The 20404-nt window shown below is 42.7% G+C and overlaps 1 protein-coding gene across 5 annotated transcripts in view; it reads left to right on the top strand.

The window, feature by feature from the left end:
• Positions 1-1362: 1362 nt before the first annotated feature.
• Pcyt1a (phosphate cytidylyltransferase 1A, choline) overlaps positions 1363-20404 on the top strand; it is a 53363-nt gene continuing 34321 nt past the window's right edge. For 2 of the 5 annotated variants that reach the window (XM_042667719.1, XM_042667722.1), the window contains exon 1: positions 1363-1482. The gene's annotated coding sequence lies outside the window, so the exon portion shown is untranslated. Of the gene's footprint in view, positions 1483-1520; positions 1600-1682; positions 1886-3815; positions 3856-20404 lie in introns of those variants that run through there. The other 3 variants (XM_042667723.1, XM_042667729.1, XM_042667724.1) reach the window with 3 other exon arrangements.

The raw sequence follows: 20404 nt of genomic DNA, 5'->3' as shown, positions 1-20404 counted from the left end.
TTAAACAAATCAACTCTAAACATTTGGATTTTTATTTGCAGAGTTAAAAAATCATATACACATTGTAGTCCTCTGAAAAATTGCACATCTCATGTCACACGCAGTTATGTCATTTTGTTAGGATTTTGGGAAGTACAGAATAGTTGCATTTATTCCATTAAGTTATATCATAGGTATTTTTGCTGTTTCCTTATTGAGCGACTATTTCAAATTTTGCACTACTATAAAAATACAAAGATGAATTTGGTTGTGCATCAAACTTTCCTTTATATTTTGAATTTCGCTGAGTTTTTGTTCAGTAACTGCCATCCTGTGGTTTACACAGCTTATTAGCTTGTTTTAAATGCCCATCAGCATCTCCAGAGTTGGCTAGTGTCGGGGTCTGAGATATCTGAAGCTATGAATTAAGTTAAAACTTCGTTAAGCCTTGTAGATTTCTTTTTCTTTTTTGGTCCGGTCGTGGGACCTGAACTCTGGGCCTGGGCGCTGTCCCTGAGCTCTTCAGCTCAAGGCTAGCGCTCTACCACTTGAGCCACAGCACCACTTCCAGCTTTTTTCTTATGTGGTGCTGAGGAATCGAACCCAGGGCCTCAGGCATGCAAGGCTAGCGCTCTACCGCTGAGCCACCTTCCCAGCCCCAGCCTTGTAGATTTCTACAACTCCCACTATCTTAGTCATCCTCTTCCCCTTAGAGGCCCGATGTCTTCTCCAGCTAGCTGGCCATATTAGGGGCACTTGTTCAAATACCTTTTTGCAACTCAAAAAGGAGGAGCTCAGATTTGGAGGTCTTTCTGAAGCTCCGAGCAGACGCACACATGTACCATCCTTTCTTAGCCACTCGCAAGTCAAGCATGTAGACCCCAAAAAGATCCTGAACGCATCCAAAATTCTTTTCCATATTTCTTCATTGCCTTACGTTATGGAAACCAGAAAGCCTCCTCCAAAGGCTGGACCTGGCCAAGGAAAGCGTTCCTCCCAGTGTTTCCCACAAGCGTCCTGGAGCCCACTGCCGCCCTCGCCTGCGGGAGATCCTGCGCGGGTGTTCGGGAGTGCCAACCAGGCCCAGCATAGCAAGAAGAGTGTGCGCACTGGCGCAGGCTGGCAGCTCTAAGTCCGCCATCACTGGGGCCGGAACGGCGGCCCCGCACACCCCAAGGCCAGAGGCCTTTCCAGCCCACCCCTGCACCCCACGAAGAGGAGGCGTCTTCTCGGCGTGCCCTGATTCCAGCCTCGCGTGTTTCCGCCGGGTCACTTCCCCCGGGGAGCTGCGGTGGAAGCGGAACTATCGCGTCAAGGGTCGTGTTTTTCAGGGATAAGCGGTCGGATTGACAAGGGGGCGGGAAGCAGGCGGGACTTCCGGCCCGCTGTTCCGTCAGCTGCCTTCCCGGGGCGTCACCCCGCAACCGCTTCAAGTTCCCGGGTGGGTGACGCGGCGCTGCGAGAAAATCGGCCGGGAGCGGAGCCGAGGGCGCGCGAGCAGCGGTGAGCGTTCCGGGGTTGCACGTACTCGCGGCTCAGCTTGAGGGGAGACTGTGACTGAAGAATGGGTCGGTGACAGCGAGAGGGGGAAGCGGGGGCTGGCGGGCCACTGTGACCGAGGTACAGTGACAGCCAGGCGACTGTGACCCGGGGGTGGCGGCCCGTGGGAGTCCGTGACCCCCGAGCTGGGAGGTGCGGGCCGGAGGCTGCGGCGGGACCATGACCTAGGAAGTGTGAGGCCGTGAGTGCGAGGGGCCGTGACCGCGGGGCGATGACTCTCTGGAGGCCTATAGATGGACAGTGACTGGCAGGGGACTCTGACCGCAGCGAACGACCATGAAGCAGCCACCGCAAGGGCACGCGGACCGAGGAGCAGTGACTTTGAGGGGCTGACGTGGAGCCAAATGTGAGGCCAGTAATGGGGGGGGGGGGTGATACTAGTCTTGAGAGTTTTGTATAGAGTGCCATTGATTGGCTGTTAACTTGGTAGAAGAGGGTTTTGTTGCTGCTGCGGCTGCTTGTTTGTTTGAGGTACTGGCTTTTGAACTCAGGGCCTATCACTTGAGCCACACCCCCAGTACTTTGCTTTAGTTCTCCCCCCTCTCCCCCCCCAGGTAGGGGTTCACATGTGTGCTTGGCTGACCTCAGCAATCCTCCTACTTATTTGTTGGCATAACAGCAGGTATCACTACAACCAGCTTGTTTTGTTCATATAGGGTCCCTCTAACCTCCCCTACACAAACCTTGAGCCTGATCTTCTTAATTTCTGCCTCCCAAGTTGCTGGGATGACAGGTGTAAGTCACTGTGTTAGGTAGAGAGGTTTTTGGTGGAAACCACACTCACTGGTCAGACAGACCAAGTGTAATTTTTTTGGACAAGTTTCTTGTGGGTGGGAAACTTACCTCACTGCTGAGTTTATCAGTGAGTGGTAAGTTTGGGCTCTATAGATTAAGCCTCCCAAACTACTGGTTCCATCGTGCTGTTAGGTAAAGTCAAGTTAGTAGATGACACCTGACATTTTATTTAAAAAGGAATAGGATAGAATTTTTCAGTGTTCATATACTAAGGATAATATTTTTAAATCAAATGTGGTTTAGTTATGTGTGTTTGAGATTGTGCTGTAAAGTGGATTTAGCGCATGTTAAAATATATGAAGCAAAATGTAGTTTTTAAAATTGGAGAAACGTTAGGTTCGATTTTTCTTAAGGTCTAAAATGTAATAATTCTATGACTAGGGGACTGTTTGGAAGTACAAAAATGCAGTTGAGGAGAAATGGATGTGTGGCTAGACTATCAGACTAGCTTAACTGAAGAGAGTTTCTTAAATGTAATTGAAGTGTCTAGTTATTACAAGAAATGAACTCAGGATCTTTGTTGAGAGAGGCAGAGTCATATTGAAAAAAAGTAGTGACATTTATAGAGACAGTGAGAAGTTAGGAGTTTATGATAGGAGAAACTGAGGATAGGAATGAGGCTTGGTAAGGGACAGAAAACCTTACTGGCAAAAGTAATAGAAGTGCTAAGGTATTATGTCTCTACCTATTATGTCTCTATATTTAGTGATTCTGTACACATGGTTTTGGTAGAAAAGAGCTAGGTGTCAGAGGCTCACCTTTTAATCCCAGTTACTCAGGAGGCTGAGATTTGAGGTTTGAAGCCAGCCTGGGCAAGAAAGTCCTCCAGACTCCTACCTCCAATTAACTGCAAATGCAGAAATTGTGGCTCAATTGGTAGAGATCCAGTCTTGAGCAGACAAAGCTAAGGTGTTCAAGTCCCAGTACTCAGAGTGGGGGAAGGAGAATTGCTAGGAATGGATATTGAGAATGGAATTTGGTGTGGTAATAGTGATAAACACATGATAACTATCATGAGGAAGAAAAGTCAACCAAAGGAATATGCTGAGTGCCTCACCCATAGTGAATAGATTATCACCCTCAAGAGACTTTAGTGTATGTAGCTATCTAACTCCATTTGTCCACTGGAGATTAATTCTGATTTACTGGACATTCTCTTTCATGAAGGCTGCTAAGAATGCAGATGAACTTAACTAAAATGAGTGTTAGTATCTCCTACTCTCTTATAGCCTGTTGTGAAGGTGCTACCAATTGTGCTACTAGTGCTTGAAAAGAAATCTAACTGAAGAAATGTTTCATTTTAACTTAACATACAGCATATGAATCCAATTGCTTATCAATTCTTACCCTCTATACAGTTAGTAATATGGGAAGATAGTTCAGAAAGATTGAGAATGGTAGTGGATATCCTGTTGGGTAGAAAAGGTTTAGTTATACTTTCTTTCCAGAACAGTGGGTATTTATTTGACCTACATTCTAAGAATTCTAAGAATTTTTCTGGAACAGAATATGTGCTTCAAGGTAATGAACTATAGAAGAGGAGGCACTTAGCATTGGGGACTATATTACTCCTGGGGTCCTTTGTGTTGGCTTAATGAATTAATTCTTCACATTCTCTTTAAAAACCTGTATGATATCTTGGTTGATAAAGAAGCAAGCTTGTTTCCTCTCAACTTACGATTTCTCCTTGCATAAACACATGGGGTTTTGTTTTCTTGGGGGTCCTCCTCTTTGAGTATGTGATTCCTTAAGGAGAATGGTCTAATTGCATAGAGCCTTGGGTTGATTCTAAAGTCCCAGGTTACTTTATCTGATGCTAACATTGACTCAGTCTGTGATTATGAGAAGCATTATTTCTTTTTACTTGTTTTACATTTCCTAAGTAATTGAATTGGCATGTGTGTATGTATATGTATATAACATATGCATATATGTGTGTGATATATATACACAGAGAGAGAGAGAGAAAGAAAATGTTTTCCCTCTCCTCCCTTTTCTTCTAGTAACCCTCTTATAATCACAGGTTGAAAGTTCTATTAGTTTAAGGCTTTCTATGTTTGAATTAGGATGACTGCCAAAGAGCCAGGGGAAATCATAGATCTACAAAGCTGTTTAGTCACATTCATAAGTACTAGCAACCACTTTTGAATTGAGGACTGCTAAAAATAGTGGCATCTAGTCTTTGCTCCAGACTTGAGAACATGAGTGCATGTCCTTTAACAGAAAACCGGGCTACCCTGCTCATGTGATTGTGTTTGCCTACTTTTTGGCTGTATAGTCAGGATCTTAATCTCTTTGTGGGGAGGTCATGACTCCTCGGCAGTATGATGAAACTTCATGAAGTCTCTTTTATTTTATTTTATTTTATTTTAGATTCATCATGGAATGGATTTTTTTTTATTTTTTATTTTTTAATATATTTATATTGTGAAAATACTGTACAGAGGGGTTACAATTACGGGGTAAGATAACGAGCATATTTCTTATCAAGCATTGTAGCCTCCTGCTTTGTTTCCCCTTCCTGTCCCTTCGTATCCTCCCCTTCCCCCCACCAAAGTTGTAAAGTTCGTTTTTCGACATAACGACATGTACATCTCATTGTTGCAATGGGTCCTCCTGTATCCCTGTTTTAACAATGTGTTTTCTCTCTTCCCCTCCACATATACCAACATCATATATAGTGAAAGCAGCGGTTGTACCATGGGGGAGGGACATACAAGGCAACAAAGACATAATCTTATAAATATGTTAGAAACAATTGCATGAAAGATCTCTTTTTTTTTTTTTTGTCGTGGGGCTTGAGCTCTAGGTCTGGGAGCTGTCCCTCAGCATTTCAGCTGAAGGCTCATGCTCTACCACTTGAGCCATCTCACCACTTCTAGTTTTCTGGTGCTTTTTTTTTTTTAATTGTGATTAAGTGATTACATAATTTCCCAAATTTCACAGTATTGTGGAATAATGATGCTCATATGAAGTCTTTTTTAGAATAATATGTTTTTCTTTTTTTTTTTTTGGGTCCGGTCATGGGGCCTGAACTCTGGGCCTGGGCGCTGTCCCTCAGCTCTTTAGCTCAAGGCTAGTGCTCTACCACTTGAGCCACAGCGCCACTTCCGGCTTTTTGCTTATGTGGTGCTGAGGAATCGAACCCAGGGCCTCATGTATGCAAGGCAAGTGCTCTACAACTGAGCCACCTTCCCAGCCCTAGAATAGTATGTTTTTCTTTATTTTGGTGCTGGTACTGGGGCTTGAACTTAGGACCTGGGTCCTATCTCAAGCTTTGTTGCTTAAGGTTGGCACTTTACTACTTGAGTCATAGCTCCACTTCCAGCTTTTTTTTGCTAGTTAAATGGAAATAATAGTCTTGAAGATTTTTCTTCCTAGGCTGGCTTTGAACCTTGATCCTCAGATCTCAGCCTCCTGTATAGCTTGGATTATAGTTGTGAGCCACCAGCACTTGACTGAAATAATTTTTTTTTAATTTTTTATTTTTGGCTCTGGTCGTGGGGCCTGAACTCTGGGCCTGGGCACTGTCCCTCAGCTCTTCAGCTCAAGGCTAGTGCTTTACCACTTGAGCCACAGCACCACTTCCGGCTTTTTTCTTTTTGCTTATGTGGTGCTGAGGAATCGAACCCAGGGCCTCAGGCATGCAAGGCAAGCGCTCTACCACTGAGCCACCTTCCCAGCCCCCTGAAATAATTTTTATATGCAAAAAATACATAGAATTATAAAGGAACTCAATTATATAAAAATATTTGTGAGGGACTGGGAAAGTGGCTCAGTGGTAGAGCACTTGCCTTGCATGCATGAGGCCCCGGGTTCAATTCCTCAGCACCACATAAGCAAAAAACAAACAAACGAAACAAAACAAAACAAAAAAAGCCGGAAGTGGCGCTGTGGCTCAAGTGGTAGAGCGCTAGCCTTGAGCTGAAGAGCTGAGGGATAGCGCCCAGGCCCAGAGTTCAGGCCCCACAACCGGACCAAAACAAAAAAAGAAAATATTTGTGAGATACAATACTATATGCATTTTTTTCCCTTTGTTCGTGGGACTTGAACTCTGGGTCTGGGCACTGCCCCTCAGCTCTTCAGCTCAAAGCCAGCGCTCTACCATTTGAGCTACAGCACCACTTTCTGTTTTCTGAGTGATTTATTAGAGATAAGAGTCTCACAGCCTTTCCTGCCCAGGCTGGCCTTGAACCATGATCCTCAAATCTCAGCCTCTTAAGTAGCTAGGATTCCAGGCGTGAGTCACCACACCCGGCATACTATATGCATTTTTATTAACATAATTTTTTTGTGTGTTTGTCGGTAGTGGAGCTTGAACTCTGGGCCTGAGTGCTGTCCCTCAGCTCTTCAGCTCAAGGCAAGCGCTCTACCACTTGAGCCCAGCACCACTTCCGGCTTTTTTCTTTTTGCTTATGTGGTGCTGAGGAATGGAACCCAGGGCCTCAGGCATGCAAGGCAAGCGATCTACCACTGAGCCACCTTCCCAGCCCCCCAAAGCTTAGATCTTAAATGTTGCTATTTACAAACTTAAAATATGGAAGAGTAATATTGAGCTGAGTTCTAGCTAAAACCTAATCTGAGGGCTAGGGGCGTGGCTCAGGTGGTAGAGTGCTTGCCTGGCAAGCCCCTGGGTTCACTCCCCAGTATCAAAGGAGGGGGAAAAAAAAAACCCTAGTCGTTAGTGCAGGTTTTAGTGTGAAATTTGCAACCTAACCCCTGCTTTCTCTATATTTGATGTCAGTATAACTTGTGGAGGAGATGGGGAAAAACCAGTTGTTTAAGGATACAGGTGGACCTGTTGCAACAATGAGAAGTACAAGTTGTCATGTCCAAAACTAGCTTTACAATGTCGGTGTGTGGGGGGGGGGGGGGGAAGGGGGAGGAAGGAGAAGGATTGGGATTGGGGGGGAGGGAGGAGGCTGGGAAGGGATGTGAAGGGTAAACAAAGGAGGAGGCTGCAATGCTTGGTAAGAAATGTACGCATTATCCTGCCCATGTAATTGTAACCCCTCTGTACAGTATGTTCACAAATTAAATTAAATTAAATTAAAAAAAATTTGCAACCTAAATTGTATTAGAAAACGGTGGTACACTATTTTGGTGGTACTGGGGTTTGAAATCCCATTTATTTGGCAGGCATTCTTACTGCAACTTCTTGAAACAAACCCATTCTTAGTACTACCTTCAACTTTCATTTGTATACATTTAGGTAAAATTTGCTAACAAATTATTGTTAAAAATGGTCCTGCAAGGTGCCCATGGTAATCCTAGCTACTCAAGAGGCTGCGACCTGAAAGATCACAGTTCAAAGCCAGCCTTGGACAGAGAAATCTAGGAGACTCCATTCCAATTAACCAGCAAAATGCTATAGTAGAGCAATATCCATGAACAAGCAAATGGAGTTAGAGCATACGGTCCTGAGTTCAAGCCCTGGTACACAATGAACCAAAGCCAAAACTGGCCCTAAATTCCTCTAGGATGAGAGTTGGCAAACTTCTGTAAAGGGCCAGATAGTAAATATTTTGACTTTGCATATCATATAATCTTCGTTGGAACTTTTCAATTCTGCCATTATAGCACAAAAGCAGATATGAACAGAATGAATCAATGAATGAGTATTGCTATGCTCCATTAAAACTTTGGTTATAGGCTGAGAAGTTGACTTAGTAGTAGAGTGCTTGCCTAGCATGCATGAAGCCCTGGGTTTGATTCCTCAGTACCACATAAACAGAAAAAGCCAAAAGTGGCACTGTGGCTCAAATGGTAGAGTGCTAGCCTTGAGCAAAAGAAGTTCAGGTACAGTGCCCCGGCCCTGAGTTCAAGCCCCAGGACAGACAAACTTTGATTATGAACACAGGCAGTGGGCCATTTTTGTCCTACCAGCTGTAGTTTGTGCCTCTACCCACCAAATATAAGATGCATGCTGATCCTTTAATCCAGTCCTTCGCTACTTTGAGATAGGTGTATCCTCCCTGCTTGAGAGCCCTATCTGTACACCAGAGAGTATGATTAGTGAGTACCAAGAGTATTAGATATACCCTCTGGAATTTACAGAGCTTGCTTCTTGGCACATCCATCACCTTATTAAGCACACCACCATGTTAGAAGTAGGTAGAGATCCCTATGACATATGAACTATGCTTACTCACTTCAGCTTCGGGATGAGTGCAATGGCAGTAGGAAAAAATTGAAGAGCGAGGCTTCTACTGAGGCAGCTAATACAGGTTAATCTCTCCTCTTTTGAAGACAGTTGTCTGTAGTGATGAGTCATATATGAATTAGATTTTTCAAAGTTGGAAGGGATATATGATTGTAACTTGCCATACCATTTAGGCTACTATTTAGAAAATGGAGTTTATCTCTTCTTTTGTTCTGGGGTGCTACATCTACTAGCAATGAGGAATTAGAATGGATTGGGTGGAAGTTTCTGAAACTCTACTGATAGGAACATTTTACCTTAAGACATAGGCATGTGCATGCCAGAACTGAGATTTTGTGTTCTTCCTGAAATTCACAGTGAAAACTTTGACTAGGTCTGCTTTTAATATCTTCCACTGCTACCTGTCCCCCTCCATGCCCACATTTTCTACTCCTCTAGTGAAGTACATGTAACCAAGCAAGCATCTGTTGGAACATTGAAGAACAAGGCAAGCATTATATACTGGGAGGTAACTCAGCAGAAATAACCAAGATTTCGTGAGTCTGAGAAGTAACAGGCGTAGATTCCACATTCTATATCTTGAGAGCATCCTGGGGACCGTATGTGTGTATAGTAGGTTAGCTGGTGGTGGGAAGGAGGCGGGTGTTAATATTCACATTAGGAATCTGCTGAATGGAGAATTTCAGTGACTAAGATAAGGTGACTTATTTAGAGATTGAAAAAATTTCTTCAGTCAGAAACATTTTGAAACAAAAAATAGCTGAGTCTCCAATTAACTAGCAAAAAGTCAGAGGTGGAAGTGTGGCTCAAGTAGTAGAACTCCAGCCTGGAGTGAAAAAGTCTTGCAAGAGCGGAGTCCCTGAGTTTAAGTCTCAGTATGCACAAAAGAAAAAAAGATGAGTCCTTATGAGTGCTGCATTTAGGGTTGGAGGCTTCGCTCATTTGGTAGAGTGCTAGGCAAAATGTCAGGTACCCAGTTTGAGTTTCGGCCTTACAACAACAACAAAAAAAAAAAAAAAAAAAGGAAGGAAGAAAAAATGAATGCTGTATTCTGACAGACAGCCCTTTATCACCTCCACCCTTTTTATTGGTACCAGATTTGAATTCTGGGTCTTGTGTTTGCTCAGCTGGCATTGGACCACTTGAGCTGCACCTTCAGACTAGCTTGTATGTGTGTGTTGGTACTGGGTCTTGAACTCAGGGCCTGGGTGCTGTTTTTTAGCTTTTTCACTCAAGGCTGGCTCTCTACTACCTAAGTCACAATTCCACTTCTGGCTTTTTGGTGGCTAACTGGAGTCTCATGGACTTTTCTGCCCCAGGCTACAGTCCTCAGAACTCAGGGTCCTTGGTAGCTAGGATTACAGGTGGAAGCCATCAGCACTCAGCCAGACTAGCTTTTGGTTGGTTATTTTGGAGATGGACTCTTGTGGACTCCTTTTCTACCTAGGCTGGCTTCTAGATATCAGCTTCCTGAGTAGCTAGGATTACAGCTCTGAGCCACCAGTGCCTAGTTCTTGCCTTTTTGTTATAGTTCTTTTAAAGAAGCTTCTGGTCCACCCTTATAGGGATACTAAGGGAGGTTCTGTGTTCTGTCTCCATCTGCTTTTCTTCTGACTTATCCCTGCTTAATTAATGTGAGTGCTATGGCTAAAAGCCAGGATCCATCTATGAAAGCATTAGGTAATCTGCCCCAGTTTGTCCCACCATATGGGCTATGTGTAGGTGCTATTGCTCCCAGCCACTTCTCCCAGCCTCTGTGTGTGTTCCCACCTTCCTAAATGTTCCCATCACGGCATCTTTACTTGAGTAGTATTGGTTTAGGGCAAAAGCACTGTGACCAAAACCAGCAAATCTGAGAAGCATTGTTTCTGTTGTTGGAAGTATTCAGATGGTTACTGGGCAGTTTCAAGAATTGTATAGGTGATGTGGGTTTTGGTACAGTTACATTTCAGTAATGAATTTAGAAGCTTTCATAATATAAAGACCTATCCTTAGTATATCTTCATCCACCCACACACCCTTTCTCTATACTTTTTCAGTAGCAAAGTTGATGTCTCCTTTATGGTATCTATAAGAACATTAGGAATACTGGGCAGGGTCGGGGGGGTATGTGATTTTTTTTTTCATTAAATTATTCTATTAAATTATTCTTTGGTAGCAAGTAAGTGGTAGATGTGAGGAAACACTAGTGTAATATAAGAGGGCCAGGGAAAAATAAAAAGAATTTGAGATAAGTATAAGGTAAAAGTTTAAATATTAGTAGTAGTTTGAAAGAAAAAGTTCATCTCTTGTAAAGAAATATCTGTGCTTTGGCTTGGATTTTAAAATTTCTTCCAAAGCCTCCATGTGGAGGGCTTGGTCCCTAACTTGTAGCACTATTGGGAGGTGGTAGGACCTATAAGAGGTGGGGCTAATGGAAGAAAGTTGTACTCTTTAAGAGGATATCAGGCTGGGAATGTGGCTTAGTGGTAGAGTGCTTGCCTAGCATGGGTGAAGCCCTGGGTTCTGTTCCTTAGTACCACATAAACAGAAAAAGTTGGAAATGGTGCTATGCTCAAGTGGTAGAGTGCTAGCTTGGAGCAAAAAGAAGCTCAGGGACAGTGTCCCTGCCCTGAGTTCAAGCCCCAGGACTGGCAAAAAAAAAAAAAAAAAAGAAAGAAAGAAAAGAAGAGAAAAGAAAAGAAGCTATTAGGCTGGGTGCTGGTGGCTCAAGCCTGTAATCCTAGCTACTCAGCAGGCTGAGATCTAAGGATTGTGGTTCAAAACCAGCCAAGACAGGAAAGTCTGTGAGACTCCAGTCAACTACTGTCTCCAATCAACTACCAGAAAACTGGAACAGGAGCTTTGGCTCAAAGTGGTAGAGTGCTAGCCTTGAGCAAAAAAGCTCAGGGACAGAGCCGAGGCCCTGAGTTCAAGCCTCACAACTCACAAGAAAAAAAAAAAAAAGAGGATATTAGGTCTCTTTCTTCCTCTTTCTCTCTTCTTCCTGGCTGCTATGAGAGGAGACTAGGACTCTTCTATCACGTACTTCTACCCCAGGTACTGGTCTGCAACAGGCCCAAAGCAACAGAGCTAAGCTAATACCTCTTTCAGGACTGAAATAAACTTTTTCTCTTATCATTTGTTTATCCTGTGTATTTTGTTATGGTGAGGGAAAGTTGACTCACAAAAGTCTGTTGCTAAGTTGTTTTCCATTTCTTGAGAAAGGAGAAAGGAATTGTTTTATACTTAAAAAGCACTAGGAGAGGGAAAAACTGGGAGAGAGCAAGGGAAAGGGTAACATTGTCCAAAAAGAAATGTACTCTTTTTTGGGGGGTCCAGTCGTGGGCCTGAACTCTGGGTCTGGGCGCTGTTCCTCAGCTCTTCAGCTCAAGGCTAACACTCTACCACTTGAACCACAGGGCCACTTCCAGCTTTTTTTTTTCTCTTTATGTGGTGCTGAGGAATTGAACCCAGGGCCTCGTGCATGCAAGGCAAGCGCTCTACCACTGAGCCACCTTCCTAGCCTCAAGAAATGTACTCTTTACCTGACTTAAGCAACTGTAATCTGCTTATCACCTTTATAATAACAAATATTTTTTTGAAAGCAGTAGGAGCTGGGTGCTGGTGGCTCATACCTATAATTCTAGCTCCTCCGAAGGCTAAGATCTAAGGATCAAGATTCAAAGCCAGTCAGGGCAGAAAAGTCCATGATACTCTTACCTTCTGTTAGCCTCCCACAAAGCCAGAAGTGGTGCTATGGCTCAAGTGTCAGGGCTGTAGCCTTGAGCAAAAAAGCTCAGGGACAGTGCTTAGGCCCTGACTTAAAGCTTCAGGATCTGCACAAAAAACAAAGACCACTAGGCATATTTGTTCTAAACCAAGAGATCTTAAAACTTTAGCTTAAAGTACAATATAAAATATAATATAAAACACAGAAGTCAGAATAAGAAAGTAGAACTATAAGCAAATGAGTAACATAAACAGATATGGAACGGTGGAAGCAAATAAAGGAAAAACAAAACAGAACTGATGATGCTTGAGATGGAACCCAGGGTCTTACGCATGCTAAGCAAGTGCTATACTACTGAGTTTCATCCCTAGCCCTTGCTTATTTGGAGATAACATCTTGCTATGTAGCCCAGGCTACACTAAAACTAGAAATCTTCCTGCCTCTGCCCCCTGAGTATTGAAATTGAGACATATACCACTAAAATCTTCAGCCAAATACTTTAGATTATGAATAAGAGCCTTGTTGGCATATTTATAAGTTGGCAAAAATTTTCTCTTTCCATTAAAATGAAATTAACATTTGTACTACTTTTCAAAATTTCAAGGAATCTTTCTATATATACTATATTCAGCTAGGAACTTATTATGCTTATTGTGTTTATTGAGTGAGTTATGATTTTTATAGTTTCAGGAGGTTGAAATAAGTCTAATTGGCTTAAACAAATGAAGCCTGTATTGGGTAACATAATTAAACAGTTTTGGATCTAACCACTATCATCACACTCCCCCTCCCCATCATCATCATCATCTTTGCTTTCTCTATGTTGACTGTTCAAAAAGGTGCTGGTTACAAGATAGCCACCAGATGGTTACAGAATGGTTCCTGGAGCCATGTTCTCAGGTTTAAATGCGCAAGGAAATGATCATTTTTGTGCAAGTATTCTCATCTGGAGAGTCCCAAGATTTGCTGTGAGTGGACTAGTTCAGGTCACACACCACTGCCCTTTCTACCTCCCACCCCGCTCCTTTGTGAACAGGGGAAAGTGATGTGCTGATCTGTTTGGGATTGGCACACACAGTCTGCTGAGAGGACTGAGTCTGAAGTCACACAGATCAAATGGGAGTCTCTTAAAGCAGGATGAACACTGAAGCAACAGCCATCTAGTAATTAGCGAGTTTATAAATTAATTGTTCTTTTTGATCCTTACCATAACTTAGGAGTTAAGTACATTTTATTAGAACCTTCTATAATCATATGAAGAAATTTATAGCATCATGAATTTACCTTAACACAGAGTTAGAGAATTGCAGTAAGTTATGCTGTGGTACTCTCTCTCTCCATCTCTGACCCAAACCAAAACAAGCCCCTGGAGTTCCTGTCACAGCATGCCACAGTCAGAGTGCAATAAGTGGTTGGGACTAAATTAGTCTGTCTACTTTAGGTAATAGTATAGTGTTGTGGTTAAGAACACAGACCCTGGAGGGCTGGGAAGGTGGCTCAGTGGTAGAGCGCTTGCCTTGCATGCATGAGGCCCTGGGTTCGATTCTTCAGCACCACATTAGCAAAAAGAAAAAAGCCGGAAGTGGCGCTGTGGCTCTAGTGGTAGAGTGCTAGCCTTGAGCTGAAGAGCTGAGGGACAGCGCCCAGGCCCAGAGTTCAGGCCCCACGACTGGACCCAAAAAAAAAAAAAAGAACACAGATCCTGGAACCCCAAATCCTGCATTCAAATCCTGTTTGGGGAAGTCAAGCAAACTATAGATCATGGCTAGCCACCTGAGTAATATTAAGTGTTATTGGAACACAGGGAGGAAAATCCTGTTTTTTGTGCTTGGTAGATGACTTTCAGTCAAACATTTAACCTAGTTGTGCTTCAGTTTCCTTATATAAAATAATAATAGCATTATCATCTATTTTATAGGATTGCTGTGAGGGTTAAATTATGTAATATATGTAAGAGGCATATAACTTCCTGGTATATAGAAAGTAATCTACTTTAGCTATAATTATTATAATCACTGTCATAATCTTTAGGACTGTCAGGTAGGAATGTGGATTGTTTCAGTGATGAAATGGATTTACATCTGTTTGAACATACTAACCATTAACAATTCTAAATAACTTCTATCTCTCTTTTTTTTTCTTTTTTTGATGGTACTGGAGATTAAACCTGGGGTTTTGGGAATGCCAGGCAAGTGATGTACCATGTGAGCCCTATATTAAAAGAGCTTAAAGAGCCGGGCACTGGTGGCTCACGCCTGTAATCCTAGCTACTTAGGAGGCTGAGATCTGAGGATCACAGTTCAAAGCCAGCCTGGGCAGGAAAAGTCCGTGAGACTCTTATCTCCAATAAACCACTAGAAAACCGGAAGTGGGGGGCTGGGAAGGTGGCTCAGTGGTAGAGCGCTTGCCTTGCAAGCATGAGACCCTGGGTTGGATTCCTCAGCACCACATAAGCAAAAAGAAAAAAGCCGGAAGTGGCTCTGTGGCTCAAGTGGTAGAACGCTAGCCTTGAGCTGAAGAGCTGAGGGACAGCGCCCAGGCCCAGAGTTCAAGACCCACGACGGACTGAAAAAGAAGAAAAAATAAAAAGGCTAGCACTCTACCACTTGAGCCACAATGCCACTTCTGGTTTTCTGGTGGTTGATTGGAGTCTCATAGACTTTCCTGCCCAGGCTGGTGTCAAACCATGATCCTCAGATCTCAGCCTCCTGAGTAGCTAGGATTACAGGTATGAGCCACCAGTGCCTGGCCATTCTGGCCTTTTTACTGGTTAGTAGGAGATACAGAGTCTGATAGACTTTTCTGCCTAGGTTGGCTTGCATTACAATCCCTCAGGTCTCAGCCTCCTGAATAGCTAAGATTGTAGACATGAACAATCAATGCCCAGCTCAGGTAACTTCTTATATAGTTGGGTATTGTATTTTTTTTTTTTAATTAACATGAATTAGCTCTACCTTGGAGAGGTTTCATGGTGACGTTTTCTCAAAATGTATGCAATGTATTCCAATCATCCCCTCTATTGTACTTCCCTACTGCCCCCCCACTTTTTTTTGTTAGTCGTGTTGCTTGAACTCTGGGCCTGGGCACTGTCCCTCAGCTCTTCAGCTCAAGGCGAGTGCTCTACCACTTGAGCCACAGCACTACTTCCGGTTTTCTGGTAGTTTATTGTTCTCATGGGCTTTTCCTGCCTGGGCTGACTTTGAACCGTGATCCTCAGATCTCAGCCTCCTGAGTAGCTAGGATTGAGCCACTGGCTTGAGCCACTGGCATCTGGTTTGCTTGCCCCCCTTTTAAAATTGTTATCAAGGTGATGTACAAGGAGGATTATGGTTCCATAATTCAGGTAAATTCTTTTTGGACAGTGTCACCTCTTCCTTCATGCTCTCCCAGTTTTTCCCTTCTATCCTTACCCACAAGTTGTATAGTTCATTTTCAACATAGTGTCTAGTGAGTACCACTGCTGCATTTGTTCAGCCATTGTCACTCCATTTCTGTGCCCTCCCTCACCCTTCCAAAGACAGATAAACAAGATGAAAAGAAAAACAACAACAAAGGGAAAAAAAACCCTCTTGTTTCCGTTCCTGGAGTTCATTTAGATAATGTTGTTGTTGTTGTTGTTGTTGTTGGTCATGAGGCATGAACTCTGGGGCCTGGGCACAACCCCTCAGCTCTTCAGCTCAAGACTAGCGCTCTATCACTTGAGCCACAGGTCCACTTCCAGCTTTTTCTGTTTATGTGGTGCTGAGGAATCTCACCCAGAGCCTCATGCATGTAAGGCAAGCACTCTACCCCTGAACCACCTTTCCAGCCCCTCAATATTTTATATGATCACATAGACATTTGTCTTTGTGTTCCTCTCCTAAAGGTATCCTCCTTTGGTTTCACTGTGTATAAATGTCTATGCTATACAATTTATTATGTGCCAATGTATATTAGATCTAGCTTCTACATATGAGAGAAAGCATGTCTCTAAGCTTGACTTACATCACTCTCCTCCTTTCTTAAAGCAATTTCAACAAGTTTCTTTGTTTTGCTTTCTTTTTCTTGTTTTTTTTTTTTTTTTTTTTTGTCGGTCGTGGGACCTGAACTCTGGGCCTGGGCGCTGTCCCTCAGCTCTTCAGCTCAAGGCTAGCGCTCTACCACTTGAGCCACAGCGCCACTTCCGGTTTTTTTTCTTTTTGCTTATGTGGTGCTGGGGAATCGAACCCAGGGCTTCATGCATGCAAGGCAAGCGCTCTACCACTGAGCCACCTTCCCAGCCCTGCTTTCTTTTTCTTTTGTGTTTGTGTGTGTGTGTGCATGTGCATGCATGTGCCTGCAGGTGCCAACCATGAGTGTTGAACTCAGGGCTTAGATACAGTCCCTCAGCTTTTTTTTTTTTTTTTTTGGGTCCAGTTGTGGGACCTGAACTCTGGGCCTGGGTGCTGTCCCTCAGCTCTTCAGCACAAGACTAGTGCTCTACCACTGGAGCCACAGTGCCACTTCCAGCTTTTTTCTTTTCTGTTTATGTGGTGCTGAGGAATCGAACCCAGGGCCTCATGCATGCAAGGCAAGCACTCTACCACTGAGCCACCTTTCCAGCCCTCCCTCAGCTTTTTTTGCGCAAGGCTAGTGGTATGCTCCACTTCTGACATTTTGGTGGTTATTGTAGATGAGTCTCACAGACTTTCCTGGCCCAACTTGGCTTTGAGTCATGATCCTCAGACCTCAGCCTCCTGAATAGCTAGATTTATAGGCATGAACCACTGGTGTTCAGCTCATTGTTCAATTTTCATATATGCAAACAAACTACTTTGACTGTATTTGCCCTCATTCACTCTCTTCGTTAGCCTTCCCCTCTCTGGATCTGGCTGGTACCACTACTCTCCTAACAGAGGTTACTTTACTATCATTCATTTTTTTTCTTTTTAATGTGTATTAATTTCACCAAGAGGTTTCATCATATTTCAGATTCTATTTTGCTCAAAATAACCCTCGCTTGCTTTCTCTTTCACCATGTGTGTTGCATTAATTATTAGGTACTGATGTTTTCTGAAGCCCAACTGACTAAATTGGTTTCTTACTGTGACCTACTATTTGCTAGTTGAGTGATCGTTTCTTCTGTGTCTGTTTCCTCATCTGTAAAGTGACAAGTAATACAACCCTACATCAAAGGGTTATGAGCATAAAGAGTTTTAATGATTTTAAAATATTTGTGCAAGCCCATAATCTTAGTTTCTTGGGAGGTGTCATGGATCGCTCAAGACCAGCCTAAGGGGAAAAAAGTTTGAGAGACTCCATCTCCACTAATGGTTGAATATGCTGGTATGTATCTGTCATCCAAGTTACTTGAGAGGCAGAGATCAAGATATTGAGATTTGACAGTTTAAGACTAGACTGGGCAAAAAGTTTTCCAAGATTGACCAGGACACATTGTATACAAACATTACATAAATTATACATAATATATCCAACTTCCCCTTGTACAACTGTCCTATGCTGATAAAAATTAAAAGTAACAAATTACATAAGTAACAAACTAACGAAAAGGGCAGAGGACTTGTAAAAAATAAAATTATTAATCCTAAAGAGGGCAAAAGAAAAGAGGAAATGGAAGAAAGAAAGGAAGGAAGGAAGAAACAAGAAGAAAGAAAGAGACAAGGCAAGGCCAAAAGGGACTGGAGATGTGGCTCAAAGGTCAGAGTACATGTCTAGCAAGCTCAAGGCCTGAATTAAACTCTTAGTACCACCGTCAGTGAATAAACAAATAAAATAACACAAAAGAGCTGGCTGAATGCCTCAAGTGGTAGAGTGCCTGCTTAAATTTATACCTGAGTACTGCCTAATTAAAAAAAATGTTTCTGGCATGCAGGTGATATATAAATGCTAGTGGTAGTAGTAGTAGTGGTAGTAGAATCAGTAGTGGTAATGCTCCTTTGTCATAACTTAACGTCAGAGTCTAAAGGGGTTCTTGCTAGAAAAGTGATTCTTAAATGGGATAAGGATAAAGTTGAATATGTAGCATACGTATTTTATGATATATTAAAGGTATATTATTTCTTTGTATGACAAAATCTCATTTAGCACTTAAAAGAGAGAATCTTATGTCGGGCTCTGGTGGCTCACACCTGTAATCCTAGCTATTCAAGAGGCTGAGATCTGAGGATCATGGATCAAATCTAGCTTGGGCAGGAACATCCGTGAGACTCTTGCCTCCAATCAACCACCAGAAAACCACAAGTGGCGATGTGGCTCAAGTGGTAGAGCACTCACCTGGGACAGTGCCAGGCCCAGAGTTCAAGCCCCATGATTGACCAAAAAAAAAGAGAGAGAGACAGAGGGAGTCTTTCTTTCTTTCTTTCTTTTTTTTTTTTTTTGGTCAGTCGTGGGCCTTGAACTCTGGGCCTGAGCGCTGTCCCTCAGCTCTTCAGCTCAAGGCTAGCGCTCTACCACTTGAGCTACAGCACCACTTCCGATTTTCTGGTGGTTTATTGGAGATAAGAGTTGCACAGACTTTCCTACCCAGGCTAGCTTTGAACCGCGATCCTCAGATCTCAGCCTGTAATTTCAGCTAGGATTACAGGTGTGAGCCACTGGCACCCAGCTATTTCTTTCTTATATGAAGTTATTTACTGCTATTTTTCTTACTAAATGGAATCATATGGCAAGAAGAACAAGGCAAATTCTGTGTTACGTATTTTCCACAATGTAGTAAATACCACCAGCAACAAAAAGCAAAGCTGGAGTGGGGATAGAAATGCTACACAGGGCCATGAATACTTAAGGGTGCTAGATATGCTTGTTACCTTAATTTTAATGACTTCACAGATGTGAAAATGTGTTAAAACTCAGAAACACACTATTTTGTTTATAGTACTGGATTTTGAAAACCTCACACTTAACTAGGCAAGTGCTAAATTCACTTTAAATATGTAGTTTAATGTATATGATTTTATACTTCGATAAAACTGCAAAGATACATTATAGCATACATTATACTCTCACAAAAAGAGTAAGATTTCTGAGAAGCTCCTATAAATACAACTGGATGTGTTTTCTATGAAGCATTAGAGTTTAACTTGAAGTTATAGAAGCTAATTGGTGAATATATAATGTTTTCCCCATTGATTTTTTTATGGTACCTGTTTGTATCATAAATGAAAAGTATAAATGCTTTTTAAAAATATCACCTATTTGGGCTGGGAAGGTGGCTCAGTGGTAGAGCACTTGCCTTGCATGCATGAGGCCCTGGGTTCGATTCCTCAGCACCACATAAGCAAAAAGGAAAAAAGTCGGAAGTGGCGCTGTGGCTCAAGTGGTAGAGCGCTAGCCTTGAGCTGAAGAGCTGAGGGACAGCGCCCAGGCCCAGAGTTCAGGCCCACGACTGGACCAAAAAAAAAAAAAAAATCACCTATTTGTCATTAATGTAGAAGAGATAAGACCATAGGTAAAAGAATTTTTTGTGTTTTGGTGGTTCTGGGGTCCCGAACTCATGGCCTTGTGCTTGCTTGGCAAATGCTCTACTGCTTGAGAATAAGTACTTCTTTGTTGTTGACTTGAAAGCTTCTCAGGAAATCCTAGCAAAACCATTCATCAGGAAGATCTGTACAATTCTCTCATTGCTGATTGGCAGCCTCTGAATCAGGCTATTAGCCACATCTCATATATATATATATATATATATATATATATATATATATATATATATATATATTTTTTTTTTTTTTTTTTTTTTGGGTCGGTCATGGGGCTTGAACTCTGGGCTTGGGCGATGTCCCTCAGCTCTTCAGCTCAAGGCGAGCACTCTACCGCTTGAGCCACAGCACCACTTCCGGTTTTCTAGTGGTTTATTGGAGATAAGAGTCTCATGGACTTGGCTGCCCGAGTTGGCTTTGAACTGTGATCCTCAGATCTTAGCCTCCTGAGTAGCTAGGCTTACAGGCGTGAGCCACGGCACCCTGCTAGCCACATCATTTTTTATTTCAGTTGATCCTAGTACTTTTTTACCTGTATCACCTTTACCCCACTGTTAGTCCTGGCCTACCCTGCAAACACTGTCTTAATAACTATTCTTTATAACAACTTCTGCCCCAAACTAGAATCATGCATTAAATTTGTTGTCATCTCCTTATTCCCTTTAAACTGGAGCAGCCTCTCATCCTATCATTGATTTTTATGAAGGATATTTTTTAGCTAGGCACTGGCGGCGACTCACA

Source organism: Dipodomys spectabilis, unplaced genomic scaffold (genome assembly GCF_019054845.1).
Source record: "Dipodomys spectabilis isolate Male_0828 unplaced genomic scaffold, ASM1905484v1 ptg000017l, whole genome shotgun sequence".
NCBI lineage: Eukaryota > Metazoa > Chordata > Mammalia > Rodentia > Heteromyidae > Dipodomys > Dipodomys spectabilis.
Note: the sequence above shows the minus strand (reverse complement) of the source record. Positions and strands in the feature narration are given on the sequence as shown.